General features: G+C 44.9%; 1 protein-coding gene and 1 long non-coding RNA gene across 2 annotated transcripts in view; both read right to left on the bottom strand.

The window, feature by feature from the left end:
- The window catches only part of RRM2 (ribonucleotide reductase regulatory subunit M2), a 37,218-nt gene extending 30,125 nt beyond the window's left edge, over positions 1-7,093 (bottom strand). Inside the window, exon 1 of the mRNA XM_069728087.1 lies at positions 6,992-7,093. The gene's annotated coding sequence lies outside the window, so the exon portion shown is untranslated. The remainder of the gene's footprint in view (positions 1-6,991) is intronic.
- Positions 7,094-17,229: 10,136 nt separating this feature from the next.
- On the bottom strand, positions 17,230-17,912 carry LOC138680931 (uncharacterized). Its single transcript, XR_011321840.1, has 4 exons — positions 17,708-17,912; positions 17,547-17,603; positions 17,394-17,456; positions 17,230-17,313 (listed from the first exon to the last, which is right to left on the bottom strand). It is a non-coding gene; the product is annotated as an uncharacterized lncRNA (long non-coding RNA).
- Between the last annotated feature and the right edge of the window lie 240 nt (positions 17,913-18,152).

Raw genomic sequence — 18,152 nt, 5'->3', positions numbered from 1 at the left:
ATTTGACCAGATACTGGAGTTTCCGTCTAGAGACACGAGAATCCAAAATCTTCTCCACAATATACTCCAATTCCCCCTCCACCAAAACAGGGGCAGGAGGCTCCACAGATGGAACCATAGGTGCCACGTATCTCCTCAACAACGACCTATGGAATACATTATGTATGGAAAAGGAGTCTGGGAGGGTCAGACGAAAAGACACCGGATTGAGAATCTCAGAAATCCTATACGGACCAATAAAACGAGGTTTAAATTTAGGAGAGGAAACCTTCATAGGAATATGACGAGAAGATAACCAAACCAAATCCCCAACACGAAGTCGGGGTCCCACACGGCGTCTGCGATTAGCGAAAAGCTGAGCCTTCTCCTGGGACAAGGTCAAATTGTCCACTACCTGAGTCCAGATCTGCTGCAACCTGTCCACCACAGAATCCACACCAGGACAGTCCGAAGACTCAACCTGTCCTGAAGAGAAACGAGGATGGAACCCAGAATTGCAGAAAAATGGAGAGACCAAGGTAGCCGAGCTGGCCCGATTATTAAGGGCGAACTCAGCCAACGGCAAAAATGACACCCAATCATCCTGGTCAGCGGAAACAAAACATCTCAGATATGTTTCCAAGGTCTGATTGGTTCGTTCGGTCTGGCCATTAGTCTGAGGATGGAAGGCCGAGGAGAAAGATAGGTCAATGCCCATCCTACCACAAAAGGCTCGCCAGAACCTCGAGACAAACTGGGAACCTCTGTCAGAAACAATATTCTCAGGAATGCCATGTAAACGAACCACATGCTGGAAGAACAAAGGCACCAAATCAGAGGAGGAAGGCAATTTAACCAAGGGCACCAGATGGACCATTTTAGAAAAGCGATCACAGACCACCCAAATGACCGACATTTTTTGAGAAACGGGAAGGTCAGAAATGAAATCCATCGAAATATGTGTCCAAGGCCTCTTCGGGACCGGCAAGGGCAAAAGCAACCCACTGGCACGTGAACAGCAGGGCTTAGCCCTAGCACAAATTCCACAGGACTGCACAAAAGCACGCACATCCCGTGACAGAGATGGCCACCAGAAGGATCTAGCAACCAACTCCCTGGTACCAAAGATTCCTGGATGACCGGCCAGCACCGAACAATGAAGTTCAGAGATAACTTTACTAGTCCACCTATCAGGGACGAACAGTTTCTCGGCCGGACAACGATCAGGTTTATTAGCCTGAAATTTCTGCAACACTCTCCGCAAATCAGGGGAGATGGCAGACACAATGACTCCTTCCTTGAGGATACTCGCCGGCTCAGATAACCCCGGAGAGTCGGGCACAAAACTCCTAGACAGAGCATCCGCCTTCACATTTTTAGAGCCCGGAAGGTATGAAATCACAAAATCAAAACGAGCAAAAAATAACGACCAACGGGCCTGTCTAGGGTTCAAGCGCTTGGCAGACTCAAGATAAGTAAGGTTCTTATGATCAGTCAAAACCACCACGCGATGCTTAGCACCCTCAAGCCAATGACGCCACTCCTCGAATGCCCACTTCATGGCCAGCAACTCTCGGTTGCCCACATCATAATTACGCTCAGCAGCAGAAAATTTCCTGGAAAAGAAAGCACATGGTTTGAACACTGAGCAACCAGAACCTCTCTGTGACAAAACCGCCCCTGCACCAATCTCAGAAGCATCAACCTCGACCTGGAACGGAAGAGAAACATCAGGTTGACACAACACAGGGGCACAGCAAAAACGACGCTTCAACTCCTGAAAAGCTTCCACGGCAGCAGAAGACCAATTAACCAAATCAGCACCCTTCTTGGTCAAATCGGTCAATGGTCTGGCAATGCTAGAAAAATTACAGATGAAGCGACGATAAAAATTAGCAAAGCCCAGGAATTTCTGCAGACTTTTTAGAGATGTCGGCTGAGTCCAATCCTGGATGGCCTGAACCTTAACCGGATCCATCTCGATAGTAGAAGGGGAAAAGATGAACCCCAAAAATGAAACTTTCTGCACACCGAAGAGACACTTTGATCCCTTCACGAACAAGGAATTAGCACGCAGTACCTGGAAAACCATTCTGACTTGCTTCACATGAGACTCCCAATCATCTGAGAAGATCAAAATGTCATCCAAGTAAACAATCAAGAATTTATCCAGATACTCACGGAAAATGTCATGCATAAAAGACTGAAAAACAGATGGAGCATTGGCAAGTCCGAACGGCATCACCAGATACTCAAAATGACCCTCGGGCGTATTAAATGCCGTTTTCCATTCATCTCCCTGCCTGATTCTCACCAGATTATACGCACCACGAAGATCAATCTTAGTAAACCAACTAGCCCCCTTAATCCGAGCAAACAAGTCAGAAATCAATGGCAAGGGATACTGAAACTTAACAGTGATCTTATTAAGAAGGCGGTAATCAATACACGGTCTTAGCGAACCATCCTTCTTGGCTACAAAAAAGAACCCTGCTCCCAATGGTGACGACGATGGGCGAATATGTCCCTTCTCCAGGGACTCCTTCACATAACTGCGCATAGCGGTGTGTTCAGGTACGGACAAATTAAATAAACGACCCTTAGGGAATTTACTACCAGGAATCAAATCGATAGCACAATCACAATTCCTATGCGGAGGTAGGGCATCAGACTTGGACTCTTCAAATACATCCTGAAAGTCCGACAAGAACTCTGGGATGTCAAAAGGAATGGATGACGAAATAGACAAAAATGGAACATCACCATGTACTCCCTGACAACCCCAGCTGGTTACCGACATAGAGTTCCAATCCAATACTGGATTATGGGTTTGTAGCCATGGCAACCCCAACACGACCACATCATGCAAATTATGCAGTACCAGAAAGCGAATAACTTCCTGATGTGCAGGAGCCATGCACATGGTCAGCTGGGCCCAGTACTGAGGCTTATTCTTGGCCAAAGGTGTAGCATCAATTCCTCTCAACGGAATAGGACACCGCAAAGGCTCCAAGAAAAATCCACAACGTTTAGCATAATCCAAATCCATCAGATTCAGGGCAGCGCCTGAATCCACAAACGCCATGACAGAATACGATGACAAAGAGCACATTAAGGTAATGGACAAAAGGAATTTGGACTGTACAGTACCAATAACGGCAGAGCTATCGAACCGCCTAGTGCGTTTAGGACAATTAGAAATAGCATGAGTAGAATCACCACAATAGAAACACAGTCTGTTCAGACGTCTGTGTTCTTGCCGTTCTACTTTAGTCATAGTCCTGTCGCACTGCATAGGCTCAGGTTTACTCTCAGGCAGTACCGCCAGATGTTGCACAGATTTACGCTCGCGCAAGCGACGACCGATCTGAATGGCCAAGGACATAGACTCATTCAAACCAGCAGGCATAGGAAATCCCACCATTACATCCTTAAGAGCTTCAGAGAGACCCTTTCTGAACAAAGCCGCTAGTGCAGATTCATTCCACAGAGTGAGTACTGACCATTTCCTAAATTTCTGACAATATACTTCTACATCATCCTGACCCTGGCATAAAGCCAGCAGATTTTTCTCAGCCTGATCCACTGAATTAGGCTCATCGTAAAGCAATCCGAGCGCCAGGAAAAATGCATCAACATTACTCAATGCAGAATCTCCTGGTGCAAGAGAAAACGCCCAGTCCTGTGGGTCGCCGCGCAAAAAAGAAATAATAATCAAAACCTGTTGAATAGGATTACCAGAAGAATGAGGTTTCAAGGCCAAAAATAGCTTACAATTATTTCTGAAGCTCAGGAACTTAGTTCTGTCACCAAAAAACAAATCAGGAATCGGAATTCTTGGTTCTAGCATCGATTTCTGATCAATAGTATCTTGAATCTTTTGTACATTTACAACGAGATTATCCATTGAGGAGCACAGAGCCTGAATATCCATGTCCACAGCTGTGTCCTGAAGCACTCTAATGTCTAGGGGGAAAAAAAAGACTGAAGACAGAGCTAAGAAAAAAAAAATGATGTCAGGATTTCTTTTTTCCCTCTATTGGGAATCATTGGTGTGGCTCCTTGTACTGTTATGGCTGGCAATCAGGCAACACAGCGTGCAGTAATCAGCGCACATACAGAGATCTGGCAATAACCAAAAACAATAGGACGAGCTCTGAGACGTGGAATCTCTGTAGACTGCAGTACCTGATCTATCCTCACACAACTATAAGCAGCAGTGGATTGCGCCTAACAACTACCTATGCAACTCGGCACTGCCTGAGGAGCTGACTAGCCTGAAGATAGAAATACAAGCCTGACTTACCTCAGAGAAATACCCCAAAGGAATAGGCAGCCCCCCACATATAATGACTGTTAGCAAGATGAAAAGACAAACGTAGGAATGAAATAGATTCAGCAAAGTGAGGCCCGATATTCTAGACAGAGCGAGGATAGCAAAGAGAACTATGCAGTCTACAAAAAACCCTAAAACGAAAACCACGCAAAGGGGCAAAAAGACCCACCGTGCCGAACTAACAGCACGGCGGTGCACCCCTCTGCTTCTCAGAGCTTCCAGCAAAAGACAATAGCAAGCTGGACAGAAAAAAACAGAAAACAAACTAGAAGCACTTATCTAGCAGAGCAGCAGGCCCAAGGAAAGATGCAGTAGCTCAGATCCAACACTGGAACATTGACAAGGAGCAAGGAAGACAGACTCAGGTGGAGCTAAATAGCAAGGCAGCCAACGAGCTCACCAAAACACCTGAGGGAGGAAGCCCAGAGACTGCAATACCACTTGTGACCACAGAAGTGAACTCAGCCACAGAATTCACAACAACCTTCACACTGAGCAACTTTAGAACGATAGCGATCCGTGACGTTGCAGCGTCCTGGATAGCGATATCGTTGTGTTTGACATGCAGCAGCGATCAGGATCCTGCTGTGACATCGCTGGTCGGAGCTAGAAGGCCAGAACTTTGTTTCGTCGCTGGCTCTCCTGCTGACATCGCTGATCGGCATGTGTGACGCCGATCCAGCGATGTCTTCACTTGTAACCAGGGTAAACATCGGGTTACTAAGCGCTGTGCTCTGCTTTACGGCCGGCCGGCGCTTACACAGTGCAGGGAAGCGGACGCCGGGGGACAGACACTGGAATGTAAGTATGTAGTGTTTGTTTTTTTTTTTACTTTTACAGTGGTAACCAGGGTAAACATCGGGTTACTAAGCGCGGCCCTGCGCTTAGTAACCCGTTGTTTACTCTGGTTACCCGGGGACTTCGGCATCGTTGGTCGCTGGAGAGCTGTCTGTGTGACAGCTCTCCAGCGACCACACAACGACCTAAACAGCGACGCTGCAGAGATCGGCATCGTTGTCTATATCGCTGCAGCGTCGCTAAATGTGACGGTACCTTAAGCATAGATAACATATCCCATGGGCTCATTCAGACATCAGTGACTTTTCTCATATGCAAAAAATAGTCCAAGTTTCATCAGTGTTTTTGATCAGAGTTGGGTTAGTGTCGGCTTTTACCATTAGTTTGGTCAGTTATATCCGTCTTTCTCAGATGGGAAAAAAAAAACTGGAGGTTTCTCCACCTCCTTTCATACAGTCCATGTAAAACGGGCAGCACGTGGATGGGATCCATGCAGTTATCTCAAAGATCCTTAAACTTGAATTGGCGTCTTTGATCACACTCGGATCAATATCGGACAAGTCTCTGTGCTTTTGTGCTGATCACTCAGTCCAAGGAAGAAATTGGACATGTGAACTGTAAAGTGGCCGAGGGCGGTAGCCGTGGATGAGCTGCTGGTCCATGTCACATTGGCACTTTACAGGAAAGTCGTGCGCCAGTCCCAGTGTGCTGTCAGGTGTGGGGTACATCACACTTAGGCCAGGTTCACATTGCGTTAACAGCAGCCCGTTCAACACATGCGTTAATGGGCTGCTGTTAACGCAAGTGCCGATGTGTCATCGCGTAAGCGCAGCCCGCGTCCCAGGGTCCGTCACTCAATGACGGCACATCACCATTGTGGGCGTGCACTAGCGATGCGTCCGACATTGGAATCAATGAAAGCGTTATGCTGTGGTGTAACATAGTCTATCTAACGGACGCCAGTAACGTAATGTGAACCCAGCCTTACATGTAGGCCGCCAGCCACCACTGTCTCCAGACCTCCATCATCAGGAGCTACCGCTCATAGCTCAGGGGCCACAAAGTTAGTTTTAACAAACAGGGATTTACTGGACAGTTCAAATTCATCAGATAGTAATGCTAATGCAACAATCTTCTGCTCCTGGACTATCCCTACACCTACTGGCTCTGTCAGCCCCAGGGATTTCCCATCCAATTTCACAGTGCTCCCGAGATTCATTTCCTTCCTTTCACGTGGTTCCTCATCCATTGTCTCCTGTGCGCCAGAGGATACAGCACTCTTCATAGTACCAGTATCTGACCCTGAGCTCCGGCCATTGCAGGAATGTCCACAAGGGATTCCATTAAGGCCTCCCACTAACCCCAAACTATAGGTTTTTGCTGGCCCTAGCAGCCCACTGCACTTGAACTTGACCTTGGTCACTGAACTTCCCTATCTAATTATCTACGAGGAAGCAGTCCCTTTTCACGGGCTTTTGCTTCTCCCACTATAGACTAGTCCAATCTTTAAATATAACAACACAAACCTAAATAAAATTATTTAGGGAAAAAGAGGATCCGTTGCAGAAACTATTTTTAAAAACCATACTTTTTTAATTCACATTAAAAATGTAGTGATAGAACAAAAAGTGACACTTTACTATTAAAGTATATCCTGTTTAGAATCACAAGCAGACAATGTATAATAGTGTGACCCCAAAAAATCTTAGCCTTGCACTCCCCACTTCACAATTCAAACACAAGTAAATCAACGGCTTTAGATTATAAAGTGCATGTGCATATATTAAAAGCCTTGGACACATAGTCATTGTGTTGCTGAAGCAAAATGATATCTAACAAGTGTAGGGGAGAAAAGGTCTAATAGGTTGGTATACTTACAAAGTGCCAGGTGCTTGTGAGGTAGAATGTAACGTGTCACCACCCCGACGACGCCGTTTCGCCCGATGCTTTTTCAAAAGGGCAAGAACTAATTCCAGTTCGTTATTTATCTGCTTGGTGAAGCACGTGAACAGGTCAGATAATTATGTTATTATTTCGGGCGTGTCCCTGTTTTCCTACTAATGATGAATCATCTCAGAAGAATGTAATTAGTTGTGTGTTTATAGGATACAACTACGAAGAAAAAGTCAACCGTGAAAAGTAAATAAAAGACCACTCTAATCATAGATAACATCCCATGGGCTCATTCAGACATCAGTGATTTTTCTCATATCCAAAAAAACAGTCCAAGTTTCATCAGTGTTTTTGATCAGAGTTAGGTTAGTGTTAGCTTTTACCATCAGTTTAGTCAGTTATATCCGTCTTTCTCTGGAAAAAAAAAATGATGGAGGTTTCTCCACCTCCCTTTCATACAGTCCATATAAAACAGGCAGCACATGGATGGGATCCATGGAATTATCTCACAGATCCATAAACTTGAATTGGCGTCTTTGATCAAACACTTGGATCAATATCGGACAAGTCTCCGTGCTTTTGTGCGGATTATTCAGTCCATGGAAAAAATTGGACATGTGAACTACTGTAAAGTGGCTGAGGGCGGTAGCCGTGGATGAGCTGCTGGTCCATGTCACATTGGAACTTTACAGGAAAGTCGTGCGCCAGTCCCAGTGTGCTGTCAGGTGTGGGATACATCACACTTACTTGTAGGCCGCCAGTCTCCACTGTTTCCAGACATCCATCATCAGGAGCCACCGCTCATATCTCAGGGGCCACAAAGTTTTAACAAACAGGGATTTACAGGACAGTTCAAGTTCATCAGATTGTAGCATTACGATCTACTGCTCCTGGACTATCCCTACACCTACTGGCTTTGTCAGCTCCAGGGATTTCCCCTCTAGTTTCACAGTGCCGAGATTCATTTCCTTCCCTTCACGCAGTTCTGCATCCATTGTTCCCTGTACGCCAGAGGATACAGCACTCTTCATAGTACCTGTACCAAGCCCTGAGCTCCTGCCATTGCCAGAATATCCGCAAGGGATTCCATTAAGGCCTCCCACTACCCAAAACGATAGGTTCTCCAGTCACCTTCCACGACAGCGGTACTGGAGGATGTCTCCCCGCCCTAATGGGGGACAGGAAACACAAAGAGGTTAAATACCCTCCCCTTCCTGCCATCTCCAGTGTTTTTCCTGTCCCCTTTGGGGCATGAAGAGGTCCTGCGGTAGTGCTGCCGTGGCCGGCGATCGGAGCACTCGAGATCTTACCTAGCCGGGCAGCCTGGGTCGGGATGTTCCTCCTCCCTGCGGCGCTGCTCCCGTCTCCCCACTTGGTGTGGACTCGGGACCCTTCCTCCGCTCCTCCCGCGCTCCTTCGGGAGTAAAGCGGAGCGGTATGGTGCGGCCGGGGTCCCCGCACGGCTCCCCGGCATTCCTCCTCTCCTGCATGGCCGGAAACGGTGGACGCGCAAACCGGAAGTACCCGAACTTCCGGTTCACGGCATGTGCGTTCCAGCGGTGGAACGCACGCGCGTCGGAAAGCAATTCTGATGGGGCATGGCGGTTCTCTCCCCTATGCCTGGGACCGGGAGGAGGAGCACACGATTGGACGCAGCTTCCACGGTATTTAACCCTGGAAGTCACCTCCAGGTAAGGCCCCCTGTCTGACTGACTGGACTTCAGTACTGACTGACCATGGAAGGTGACAGACCTATCTCTGCTTCTGCCGAGCCCTGCGTCCTCCCTCCTACCGTGAGTAGCGGGTTAAGGTCCCTTTATCCCTGTATTCCTTAGGGTGCTATATACTTAGTCCTCCTTCTCTCTCTTTTAGGGAGACAAGGCCTCTGCCCCTAGGAAGGACAGATCTTCCAAGACAAAATCGGAAGATCGGAAATGTGGTGTTTGTGCATCAAGGCTTCCTTCTTCTTACAAGAAGAAACTGTGCCAGCCCTGCACTGATGAAATTTTACGCTCAGAACAGCCATCCTTGTTTGAGAGCATTAAATCCCTCATTAAACAGGAAGTTCAGTCCTCAGTATCGGCCCTTTCCCAGTCTCTGTTACCTCCGCCACCTCCCCCTAAAAAAAGGAAGATGGCTACGGTTACGTCTGATTCAGATTCTGGTGAAATTCGTTCCTCCGGTTCGGAGGATTTGTGGGAGAATGAGGGCTCCACTTCCACCCCCAAAGAGGAGAGTAAGAAATACTATTTTTCCTCGGAAGACATACATGAGTTAAATAGTATGGTCAGGGGGACAATGGGCGTTGTGGAGCAGGAGGAGAAACCATCAGTGCAGGATGAGATGTTCGGTGGGTTAAAGCCAAAGAAATTAAAGGGGTTCCCTATACACGAGAATGTACAGAGTCTCATTCTTCATGAATGGGAATCGCCCGAAAAGGGACTTGCTGTTCCCTCTGAGCTAAAGAATCGTTTCTCTCTCGATGGAGACGTCTCTCTGTGGGATACCCCTAAGGTAGATGTGCAGGTCTCTAGAGTCTCAAAAAAGACAACCCTTCCCTTCGAGGATGCTTCCCAACTCAGAGACCCTATGGATCGCAAGATGGAGAGCTTGCTAAGAAAATCCTGGGAGACTTCCACCAATCTCCTTAAAACAAATATTGCGTCCACCTGCGTGGCTAGATCCCTATTTCGTTGGCTCCGCACACTTGAAGACCACCTTACCCAGGGAACATCTAGGGAAGTAATCTTAGATTCCCTCCCGCTTCTCCAGAAAGCTACAAGCTTCCTAGCCGATGCTTCGGCAGAGTCCGTTAGAGTAGCTGCCAAATCTGCAGTTCTCTCTAATTCAGCCAGAAGAGCTCTATGGCTAAAGTCTTGGAGTGGGGACATAACGTCCAAAACAAAGCTCTGTGCCATTCCCTTTCAGGGCCGCTATCTGTTCGGGCAGGCCCTAGACGATATTCTGAAAAAAGCAACGGACAAGAAGAAAGCGCTTCCGGAACAGAGGAATCCGAAGAAACGTTTTTTTCGTCCCTCAAAGGAACAACCCTTCCAGCGAGAGTTCAAAGGGAAGGGCAAATCAGGACGCTGGAGCTATCCTAAAGGGGGGAAAGGTAGGAACATCCTGGTTTCCCAGCCCCAGCAGACCCCGGATAAGCAGTGACTACGCCCAGGGCGTTGGGGGTCGTCTCTCGAGCTTCATCAACCAGTGGAGTTCCATTTCGTCGAACCAATGGGTACTCAACACTATTCAGAATGGACTAAAATTGTGGACCTTTTTGCCAACAGTCAGAATGCCAAGCTGCAAACTTATTTCTCCCTGAACATGGCAGACAGAGCACTGGGCATGGATGCGTTCTCTCACCCGTGGAGGTTCAACCTCGTCTATGCTTTTCCTCCGATTCCATTGCTGTCAAAAACTCTACAGAAGATTCGATCGGAGCGAGTTACGGCGATTCTAATCGCGCCAACATGGCCGGGGAGAAGTTGGTACAGCGCCATGTTAGACATGGCTCAAGAAGGTCCAGTATATCTACCCCAGAAGGAGAATCTTCTTCATCAGGGACCTTTGCTGCATCCAAACCTTCACAGGTTAAATCTTTCAGCATGGCTTCTGAGGCCGAAATACTAAAGGCAAGAGGCCTCTCGGATGAAGTAATTCATACTCTCCAAAGCAGTAGAAAACCCGTGACGAATGCCATTTATGCCAAGATATGGAAGAAGTTTTCCTCATGGTATCTTCCAGATATTCCAGACCCATTTCATCCTAATATTGCCAAGATTCTGGATTTCTTGCAAAAAGGTCTAGAGTTGGGTCTTAGGCCCAATACCTTGAAAGTACAAATTTCAGCACTTAGCTCCTATTTTGACCAAGAACTAGCCAAACATCGGTGGATCAGGCGTTTTATAACTTCAGCAAGTAGAATCCGTCCCAGAGTTCTCAACAATACTCCTCCTTGGGACCTTAATTTGGTCCTTAATAGTCTAACTCGGGACCCTTTCGAACCTTTATCTCAATCTTCATTAAAGGTTCTTACCCTGAAAACGGTCTTTTTAGTGGCTATTACCTCTGCCAGACGGATAGGAGAACTACATGCCCTATCCATACAAGAACCTTACTTGAGGGTAACATCGGATAGTATAATCCTTCGTCTAGACCCTACCTTCTTACCTAAAGTAACATCAGACTTTCATAGAGGTCAGGACATAGTGTTACCCTCATTCTACCCGGATCCTTCTAATGTGAGAGAAGAGTCCTTCCACACTCTGGATGTCCGCAGAGTGGTTCTATATTATCTTTCACAAACAGAGAGTTGGAGGATTGACCAAAATCTCTTCATTCAACTCTCCGGAAGGAACAAAGGAAGAAAGGCGACAAAAAATACTATCGCCAACTGGATTAAACAAGCCATATCTCTGGCATACTCATCCCAGAATCTACCACCTCCTCCATCACTGAAGGCCCATTCTACACGGTCGGTGTCAACATCATGGGCAGAGAGAGGTGACGCTTCTACGGAGCAGATTTGCAGAGCTGCCACCTGGTCATCAGTCCATACATTCACCAGGCACTACAGGCTTGATTTTCAACCGGGATTTAACTTTCGGCAGAACAGTTCTGCAGGCGGTTGTCCCCCCCTAGAAATTATTTGTTGGTACTACTCCAGTACCGCTGTCGTGGAAGGTGACTGGAGAAAATAGAATTATTCTTACCGTTAATTCGGTTTCTAGGAACCTTCCACGACAGCACTAATTTCCCTCCCTATCTGATAATTTTATTGGATGATTCCTGCACTTAAGTGGTAACTATACATACTACTGTGTCCAGAAAAAACACTGGAGATGGCAGGAAGGGGAGGGTATTTAACCTCTTTGTGTTTCCTGTCCCCCATTAGGGCGGGGAGACATCCTCCAGTACCGCTGTCGTGGAAGGTTCCTAGAAACCGAATTAACGGTAAGAATAATTCTATTTTTTTGCTGGCCCTAGCAGCCCACCACACTTGAACTTGACCTTGGTTACTGAACTTCCCTATCTAACCATCTACGAGGAAGCGGTCCTTTTTCACGGGGTTTTGCTTCTCCCACTATAGACTAGTCCCAACTTTAAATGTCTGTCCCTACAATATGTAACTGAGCAGATCACATTCACAACGTTATATGTTACAATTCCTTTCTGTCAAAACCTATTACACCTAGGCTGCTTACCCAGTCTATCTTATGTCCTAAATCTTGACTTGCACCCTCCTATACTGTACACTAACCATTACGACACATTGCCATGTTGAGATATATATATATTAGCTGAAGAGCCCGGCGTTGCATGGGCAGAGTAAATATCTGTGGTTAGTTATAGCACCTCACATCTCTCATTTTCACCTTTCCCCCTCATTCCTCCCTAACACTTGTCATTTCGACCACACATCTGTCATTTTCCGATCACTCCACTATTTTCCCTCACTCCTCTCATTTTGCACTCACACTTTTTCATTTTCACCTCACACCCCTCATTTTCACCTCACACCTCTCATTTTCCCCTCAGTATAAGGCTGCCGTCACACTAGCAGTATTTGGTCAGTATTTTACATCAGTATTTGTAAGCCAAAACCAGGAGTGGGTGATAAATGCAGAAGTGGTGCATATGTTTCTGTTATACTTTTCCTCTATTTGTTCCACTCCTGGTTTTGGCTTTGGCTTACAAATACTGATGTAAAATACTGATCAAATACTGCTAGTGTGACGGCAGCCTCAACATGTTTGTCATCTCCCTTATATATAGTATACACCTGTATGTCATCTCCTATATATAGTATATACCTGTATGTCATCTCCCCTGTATATAGTATATACCTGCTGTATGTCATCTCATCCTCTATATACCTATGTGTCATCTCTTTTATATAGTATATACCTGTATGTCATCTCCTGTATATATCTGTGTGTCATCTTCCCTATAAATAGTATGTACCTGTATGTCATCTCCCCTGTATATAGTATATACCTGCTGTATGTCATCTCATCCTCTATATACCTATGTCATCTCCTCTTTTATATAGTATATACCTGTATGTCATCTCCTCCTGTATATAGTATATACGTGTCATCTCCTCCTGTATATAGTATATACGTGTCATCTCCTCCTGTATATTGTATATACATGAGTCATCTCCCCTGTATATAGTATATACCTGTCATCTCCTCCTGTATATATCTGTGTGTCATCTTCCCTGTAAATAGTATGTACCTGTATGTCATCTCCCCTGTATATAGTATATACCTGTGTCATCTCTTCCTGTATATAGTATATACCTGTGTCATCTACCCTGTATATAGTATATATGTGTGCGTCATTTCCCCTGTATGTAGTATATACCTGTGTCATCTCCTCTTTTATATAGTATATACCTGTATGTCATCTCCTCCTGTATATATGTGTGTCATCTTCCCTATAAATAGTATGTACCTGTATGTCATCTCCCCTGTATATAGTATATACCTTTGTCATCTCCTCCTGTATATAGTATATACCTGTGTGTCATCTCCCCTGTATATAGTATATACCTGCTGTATGTCATCTCATCCTCTATATACCTATGTCATCTCCTCTTTTATATAGTATATACCTGTATGTCATCTCCTCCTGTATATAGTATATACGTGTCATCTCCTCCTGTATATAGTATATACGTGTCATCTCCTCCTGTATATTGTATATACATGAGTCATCTCCCCTGTATATAGTATATACCTGTCATCTCCTCCTGTATATATCTGTGTGTCATCTTCCCTGTAAATAGTATGTACCTGTATGTCATCTCCCCTGTATATAGTATATACCTGTGTCATCTCTTCCTGTATATAGTATATACCTGTGTCATCTACCCTGTATATAGTATATATGTGTGCGTCATTTCCCCTGTATGTAGTATATACCTGTGTCATCTCCTCTTTTATATAGTATATACCTGTATGTCATCTCCTCCTGTATATATCTGTGTGTCATCTTCCCTATAAATAGTATGTACCTGTATGTCATCTCCCCTGTATATAGTATATACCTTTGTCATCTCCTCCTGTATATAGTATATACCTGTGTCATCTCCCCTGTATATAGTATATACCTGCTGTATGTCATCTCATCCTCTATATACCTATGTCATCTCCTCTTTTATATAGTATATACCTGTGTCATCTCCTCCTGTATATAGTATATACGTGTCATCTCCTCCTGTATATTGTATATACGTGTGTCATCTCCCCTGTATATAGTATATATGTGTGCGTCATTTCCCCTGTATATAGTATATACCTGTGTGTCATCTCCTGTATTAGACCTCGTTCACACGTTATTTGCTCAGTATTTTTACCTCAGTATTGGTAAGCTAAATTGGCAGCCTTATAAATCCTCAGCCAACAGGAAGCCCTCCCCCTGGCAGTATATATTAGCTCACACATACACATAGTAGACAGGTCATGTGACTGACAGCTGCTGTATTTCCTATATGGTACAGTTGTTGCTCTTGTAGTTTGTCTGCTTATTAATCAGATTTTAATTTTTGAAGGATAATACCAGACTTGTGTTTGTTTTAGGGCGAGTTTCATGTATCAAGTTGTGTGTGTTGAGTTGGGTGTGGCAACATGCATGTAGTGACTTTTGTGAGATGAGTTTTGTGTGGCGACATGCGTGTAGCAATTTTTTGTGTCGAGTTGCATGTGACAGATTAGTGTAGCAAGTTATGTGCAGCAAGTTTTGCGCATGGCGAGTTTTATGTGTGGTGCGTTTTGAGTATGTGCAAGTTTTGTGTGAGGCAACTTTTGTATGTGTTGCAACTTTTGTGCATGTGGCAATTTTTCCGCGTGTGCAAGTTTTGCGTGTAACGAGTTTTCCATGAGGTGAGTTTTGCACGTGTGGAGAGTTTTGCGTGAGCCTAGTTTTGCATGTGGCGAGTTGTGCGCGTGGCGAGTTTTGAGTGGCGACTTTTGTGTTTCGACTTTTATGTGGCGAGGTTGGTGTATGTGTGGTGAAATGTGTGCTGAGGGTTATATGTGTTCTAGCACGTGGTAGTGTGTGGCGAATTTTGTGTGTGTGTTCATATCCCCGTGTGTGGTGAGTATCCCATGTCGGGGCCCCACCTTAGCAACTGTACGGTATATACTCTTTGGCACCATCGCTCTCACTCTTTAAGTCCCCCTTGTTCACATCTGGCAGCTGTCAATTTGCCTCCAACACTTTTCCTTTCACTTGTTCCCCATTATGTAGATAGGGGCAAAATTGTTTGGTGAATTGGAACGCGCGGGGTTAAAATTTTGCCTCACAACATAGCCTATGACGCTCTCGGGGTCCAGACGTGTGACTGCAAAATTTTGTGGCTGTAGCTGCGACGGTGCAGATGCCAATCCCGGGGAGAGACACACACACACACACACACACACATATATTGAGCAGCACCGCCTGTTTACTAGGAACCAGGCACAGTCTATACTTGGTGTTACTAGGAGCCCTCCTGCGGACATCGGGTGCTCACATGGAAAAAAACAATGTAACCATCCATGCAACAGAAAAAATGCGGCAGCACTCACCAGTCCTTGAAGTATTGTGGTTCCTTTATTCAATCATGATTAAAAAAAAAGCTTTTCACGGCTCGGGGGTGTACATGATGGACAAGAGTGTGTCGGCACCTCTTCCTCGAGAGAGAGATATATAGTGTCCATTACTGTATTGCTACTGACCCCAGAACAGGGTTCAATTTATTTGGGCTCGTAGGCTAATATAACAACTGTTGCCCAATAGTCCGTGGGCATATCCCAACTCCTCCTCCTGCGCATTACTTAGATTGGTCAGTTCTCTCGGTTAGGAATATGGATTTTATGTCCATCCGAGTCCTTTTTTTTTTTTTAAACAAAGGCCCTCCGTCCCGCACAAAAAAGACCATCGGTCCATGAGCATAGTCCATAGGTCCTTAAATTGAGGAATTGCGGAAAGAAGAAACTGGGAAAAAGCGCAGTAGGGTCTTATCTGATGACAAAGGGGTGTCAGGTGAAGGAGAGAATACACTCACCTTGCTAGGTTGCTGAATTGCAATACATAACGGGCATATAACAGCTGCTGCACAGATACCGGTCAAGAGGACGACCATAAATACAGAGAGAAGACGAAGGTATCACTCATGTACTGCTGATATCAAAATATCGGTGAAGTTAAAACATTTCTTTAAACGGGTTTAAAAGTCAACGTGTTTCGAGGTCACGCAGGACCTCTTCATCAGGACAAACCTACACCAAATGTAAAGTGGCCAAGGGCGGTAGCCGTGGACGAGCTGCTGCTCCTCCATAATGCCCTGGCACTTTACAGGAAAGTCGTGTCCCAGTCCCAATGTGTTGTCAGGTGTGGGGTGCATCACACTCACTTGTAGGCCTAAGGTCTCTTCTGTCTCCAGACCTCCATCTTCTGGAGCCGTCACACATAAGGGGTGACACGTTTGCCACTAGATCCACTGGGGGTGTTTTGGCTGTTGCGGAAGTCCCGTACAAACCGATCTGTAATGGATCTCCACCGGGTATGGACAGCATTGGCTTTAAAGTTAAAAAAATGAAAAAATTCTTTGACAGCTTGGAATCTTTACATTTTGCAAGTAATTAAGTTCATCAATATTTACCAATTTTTTTTCTTAAGAGGATGCGGACTTCTCCAAATATCGTGGGTCCAATTGGCATATGATTTTATCCCACAACCTCCGTTTTTTAATTATGTCGTGGTGGGAGCTGTCACTTTGATCCCATATGGACGGATTGGCTTCCACTAGAGTGATAAGTGTCTCGTTCTCTATGTCCAAGGGCTCTTCGTCGACCACAATGTTCCTTTATTTTTTTGGCGGGCTGCTTGGACTATGTAAACACAAAACGTTATATTACAATGTATACGTTCATTTTGGGTTGTATATAACAGTATCTCATCGGAAACACTACATTTTATTATTCAGTTTATCCTAAATTTTTCCCTTTTTTTTAAAACACTTAACTTTTCAGAAATTATTTTTCAATCTTTAATTTGGTTGCTTGTCCTTGTAGGGTTTTGTTTGTTATATGTATGTAGTTTTTTAACCAGGGTTTTAGACGTTGTTAGATATATGTTTCTTGTATTATGTTTGATTAGTAGGTTAGATTTTCTATTTAAAAAAAAAAAAAAGAAACAATTTTTTGGGGTCAAAAAGGAACCTTTATAGCTTGATATTTACTGCTTGTAGGTGAGGCGAAGACAGACGGCGAGGCTGTTTTTTTTTTTTTTTTTTTGTGTCCTTGTTCAACAACCTATGGTGTAGTAAAAAAAAAATTACAATTCTTGTATCAATTAATTTATGGGTGAAATACACAAAATGTGTGGCATGTACCTTCGTTGTCACTTTAGGCAGTTTTTTGGGGGGTGGCCTAGCAGGTTCGGGATCAGAAGATTCCTATTTGCAATAAAAACATGATTACACGTGATTACCTCAATACACTGGAGTGACACAACATTATTGTGGCTTTTTAAAGTGAAAGCCTACCGATTGGGAGGAGAATACCGCAGAAACGCTGCTGCTGCTTCCCTCACTATCCGACATCTGTGTACAAACAAAACAATACATTTTTAGTACACACACATCCGACGGGCACTACACACTCAAATGATGTATACAGAAAAATAAATACATAGAATTGTACTTACATTGCCTCTGATCACTTGCAAGACACACACACTGTGCTGCTGGCGTTTTCAGTGTGTTTGCAGAGTCCAAAATGGCTGCAATCATATTTCCTGTCACATGACAACAGGGGCCACCGTCATTAACGCAATTCAAACGTATGGTTTCATTTGGACATTTTTCATGATTTGCGTTTGGCTGCGTTTGCAATAGCCTTCAATGGCAGAATTGACGCTTCCGTTACTCTTGCGTTAGCTTGAGCGGACCCAAAAACGCTGCAAGCCGCGTCATATAAAAACGGATTGTGTCAAATGCATGCCAATTTTTACATGCGTCACGATGCGTCATACAATGCAAGTCTATGGGTGCGTTACAATGTCTGTTACATTGTGTTTCACTATTTAAAAACGTGTCCGTTAGACGGACTCCCCTAGCGCAATGTGAACCTAGCCTTATGTGCATTATGAG

The sequence above is a fragment of the Ranitomeya imitator genome, chromosome 5, assembly GCF_032444005.1.
Source record: "Ranitomeya imitator isolate aRanImi1 chromosome 5, aRanImi1.pri, whole genome shotgun sequence".
NCBI classification, from domain to species: domain Eukaryota; kingdom Metazoa; phylum Chordata; class Amphibia; order Anura; family Dendrobatidae; genus Ranitomeya; species Ranitomeya imitator.
Note: the sequence above shows the minus strand (reverse complement) of the source record. Positions and strands in the feature narration are given on the sequence as shown.